Genomic DNA, 4,902 nt, shown 5'->3' with positions numbered 1-4,902 from the left:
CAAAATGTGACACAGCAAAGTAAGAAGGTGATATTCAAGCAACTCAAAAAGAACCCAAACAACAGTGGCTCTGCCAAGTGCGCCAATAGAAAATTTCTTGTTCCTCCACAATAACATATCAGCAGCTGCAAAATATTATCATACAAAACAAAGCCATAAGATATTATCAAACTACAACTTCATTTCTCACTCTATAAAACCACTCACAATCGCATACAATTCTCCATTCAATGATACCTCATCAAACAACTCTTCAATTCTTGACTTAACATCCCAATTTTCACCTACGCAGCCCTAGTCAAATTCACATTACAAGCTATTTATCATCATTCAAAACCATGCCTATATAAGCTAAACTCGACTCATCTAGAATTTAAACCACCTGAAAACGTAACATATAATAAACTAGAACTAGGGTAAGGTCGCTAACATTAAAAAAAAAAACCAATTTTGAGAAAACCTCATTAATTTCAAGGAGCCTCAAAGAGAAACACAAGGCATTATTTTACATGTTAGTGACCCCGATCAATGATAAACAACATGGGGCAAGGCTGAGCTAATTTGATTACAAAAACTGAGCTAATCAAACACAAACCTAAAATCATGTCAAACCCTAAACAAACGAGTTCATCATCGATTAAAAATTCAAACAACACAGAAGAAATTCACAAACCGCAATTGGAATCCTAACAGTCTGCGAATGCAGGAGTGTGAATTCCTACCTCTGCACAAAACACACAAAAAAATGCACATCTCGGAGAGAGGCTGGAACGAGAACCTTCCGAGGGCTTGAAGAACGCAATCACCGTGAGAATTGTTCCAGCAATCATTGACGAGCATGGTGGTGATGAAAACCCCGATTTGGATTATCACGAACACCGACATCAGCCACGTGTCGCCATGTCACCATTGTCCTCCTCTTCTTGATCTCATCAACAGCTTGTAGGAGCCCTCGCGGAGTCAGGACGCCAAAGAGGATAACAACCAACAAACCTAGCACACGATAGCCTTCCATCACCCATGCTTGGAGTGAGGCTCGTGGTCCCTGAGAGAGAAACGACGCTGCTCTTGGAATTTAGGTTCTACATTGTGCCTTTCCATATTCTAGGAGCGAGAAAGAATAAAAAACAAAAAAAAAACCCAAGTCCACGACGTGTTAGTTTAAAAACGTTGCTGAATAGAATAAATTAAATCATTTTTTAACAAAAACAATGTTGCTCAGTTCATATTAATTACGATATTGTCACCGCATTTTGTTCAACGATGGCTTATTGAAACCGACGTGGTTGGAGTGTCGTAGAATATTATTATTTTAGTAGTGAATAAGAAAAAAAAACTTTAAATTTCTTTCTTTCAAAAGGTCTTCAGGACCTTTTACAAAAAAATAAGGTCATCAAGATCTTTTACAAAAATAATTTCAGACTTTCTTTATTTGATAGTGTCTTCAAGACACATTACATTTAAATAAATTTCACAATTTATATGAGATCATTGAGAGCTTATGTAGATTGCATGATTTCGAGCAAAACCCATGCTTAAAACTAAATGTGTAATTTTGTTCAAAAACGACATAGTAATTGCAAAAAGATGATTCGCGAAATTGCTACCCAGGCACGAGCTATTTTTCTTCTTTTTTTTTTTTTTTGATTTCTTCTTCATTGCTCAACAATTTTCAAAAATTATTGAGGGATTTTATAGATTGCATGATTTCGAACAAAACTCATGCTAATTAAAAAAAGACATATACCATAAAATTAAAAAAATTCTAGAATCAAAAATATAATTTACTAAAAATTAAGTTAACTAAATTTTACTCCTGCATTATGCCAAGTTAAAAAATGTAAAATCACATTAATTGAGGGTCTTTTTCTTGGTCATAATGATGTGACTATACCTACTAGCTAGCTCTTTCCAAAATTAAGAAAGACTCATTCGATGATGCATGGAGACTATAACTTGATACAAATGCACAAATATTCCCTACCAAATAAGAGTACGATATGTTCACAAAATGGTAGCAATATAAAGATTAAAGCACACATGGGAACTTCAATCTAGCTCGTAACCTTCTTCTTACCTTTATTATTATTATTTTTACCTTCAACTTTTTAATCATTGCTTTAAAACAGGTGATGGGTATCAACTATTGTTGGAATACGTACTAGCTAGCCAATGATTGGTACGTATAAATTGTTAATCAGTCACACATATATTATTTTACCTTATAAAAACATTTATTAAAAGGTAATTATTATATTCAACCCAAAAGTATGGGTGGTAAGAACATCAAAAAAAAAAATATCCCCGTGTCTTGTCGGAGAGAAAATAGGTGAAATTTTTTTAAAAACAAACGCCAACAATGAAATATTTGTTTGTTGATTGAAAAGAAAAGAAAAGAAAGTTAACCTTTATAAACAAAATTTAAAAATTTTATTTTCTTTCATTTTCTTTCTAGTTCAAAATTTTTAATTTTTCTTTTTTATTATTATTTTCTTTTCTTCCAACCAAATGGATCATATATGTTGTAAAATTTGTTTTTTTTTAATTCATATCTATCGATCAAATATTGATGGAGTACTGTACGGCACAACAATGTGGATGCTAATACGGGACTATTGAGTGTTGCTAGGTGCACCCAGCATTATTGTTGGTGCACCCAGCATTCTAACAAAATGGCAAAATTGTTCCTGCTTGTTTTTTCCTCTTACGGATCAAGGTGATCCGTACGTTGATCCGTAAGAGACTTACGGATTAAGTTGATCCGTAACTTCCGGATCAACTTGATCCGTAAGTCTCTTACGGATCAAGTTGATCCGATAATCTCTTACGGATCAACGTACGGATCACCTTGATCCGTAAGAGGAAAAACAATAATTTATTAATTATACATTTAAAGATATTTATTTTATAATATAATTTATAAAGATATTTATTTTATTAATTATATTATATTTATAAATATTGATTTATTATAAATAATTAATTTTTTATTTTCATTTCTACTATCCCGCTTTTTGTTTTTTGTGCTTCAGACTTGTGTTCTTCGTCTTAGTTTTTAGTTGTTGAGGTATAAACATTGGCAGGTATTTGGAATTGTTTATTTTTTGCTGCCAGTGCTTCTCACTGTTATCGTTGGTAATGCCATTGTTACATTAATTAATTTGTTATATATAGTAAACTATTTTTTTAGTTGAGATTGTTGTAATTGAAAACGATTATGCAATACATGAATTCAAATAGTACATTAACTTCAACATAGTCGAACGAAATTAAATTTGCATCAAATACTACAACTAACTCATGCTAATTTTGCGACAAGGACAACTCATCTTCCATTTGCGGTACAGGTTTACTGAAAACAGCTAAAATTTCTATTGGTCCAATCTTTTTCCAGTAGTTAGACTCAATGAGCACCTTCATCACGTCCTCGTTGGTTTTGAGTTCAATTATTTCAAATTTTATAACTTTTTCTGAATACTTATGGTGACTTGGTTTCCGAAAAAACAATCGCCTTACCATTTGTGTTTCATCAACACCATAAGGGGGAATCCCACAAGGCGCAACTTGCTTGATCAAATCCTTCAACTCATCCATGGTACATCCGGTGGGAATGTCAAAGTTTTTGGGATTTTTTCCTGTGAACAAGTAACCAACAAACTCATTTTGGCGTAACATGTTCCACCTCCCATTGTAATATAGCAGGGCATCATGAGTAGGGGTCATAGTAGTTTCAAGTAAGTTTAAAATACCATCTGGGGTTCTAGCAATGCTTACACATTAACATTGTGTTAACATCAACATCATCTTTCAGTTGCATACATTGAAACCGAAATTGATTACCTGCATACGTGAAAGGCTGCCGGTAGTAAATTTCATCCAAAAATTGCTTGTCAGTTAGCTTAAGGGTATTGTGTATTCTGGTTTTTAATGTTTGAAAATCACACCCGTTAGGTACTCGAATGGGAACTGGAGTGGAAGCTTGGAAGGAAACACCACTGTCGTTGTGAACAATGGATCCATTTGGAAAAATAAAACCTAATGTGGAGTTCACAACTGTCTGACTGCTTGTCTCTCCCAAGAATGCCATAGTTTTTTGTAAGACTTGGGTTGATACTGAAACTTGTGCTTTCTTACAAGGTTAGGTTGTGCCATATATATAGATGAGTTTTAATATCAATGTTGCATTTTTTAAAGATTGAAAATACGCATGCACATGCTTTCTGTATGTGTTGTAAACTACACGAATGACATGACATGCTTTAGCTAGCATCAGATCTGCATGTGTAGTCATGTTGTGCAGGGTCCTTTCACGCACTTTATGTTAATGCAAACAACAATTTATCATACACGGTTTTCCACAATGTGTAGTCTACTCAGACAACGATATATCATACATGCTTTTTTAGAATTAAGTAATAATTTTGTTGTGGACGTAACAAATAAATTACATGTTCAAAACGATCAGCCATTTATAAATTACATGTTCAATCATCATTTATGTCAACATAGTCTCTCTTGAACATCACGAAGCTCTTGTAATGCTGCATTCTGCTAATATATGGATTTGGCCACGACTTCGCCTGCGGATGACAATTGCTAGACCATAACAATGATACAGGTGGTAAGGGACAACGTTCTTTTAAATAAACCTGTTGTGTATGCGAAAAAAATGTTAACTCAATCCTACAAAACTCATTGCATAATCATATAAAAAAACACTTCATATCTACAATGTACCTCAACAAAATGATTGTCATACACATGACCGATACAAATTATATGATGCAATGAAGAATTTGCCAGCGGTTGACTTCTAAGGGGAAAGAATGTCATGCTTTATTGTTTAGACAAGGATACAACGATTATGTTATACCTTAATGCAATGACATGTCCCATGTCCGT

This window comes from Glycine soja, chromosome 10 (genome assembly GCF_004193775.1).
Source record: "Glycine soja cultivar W05 chromosome 10, ASM419377v2, whole genome shotgun sequence".
In the NCBI taxonomy this organism is placed as follows: Eukaryota; Viridiplantae; Streptophyta; class Magnoliopsida; order Fabales; family Fabaceae; genus Glycine; species Glycine soja.
Note: the sequence above shows the minus strand (reverse complement) of the source record.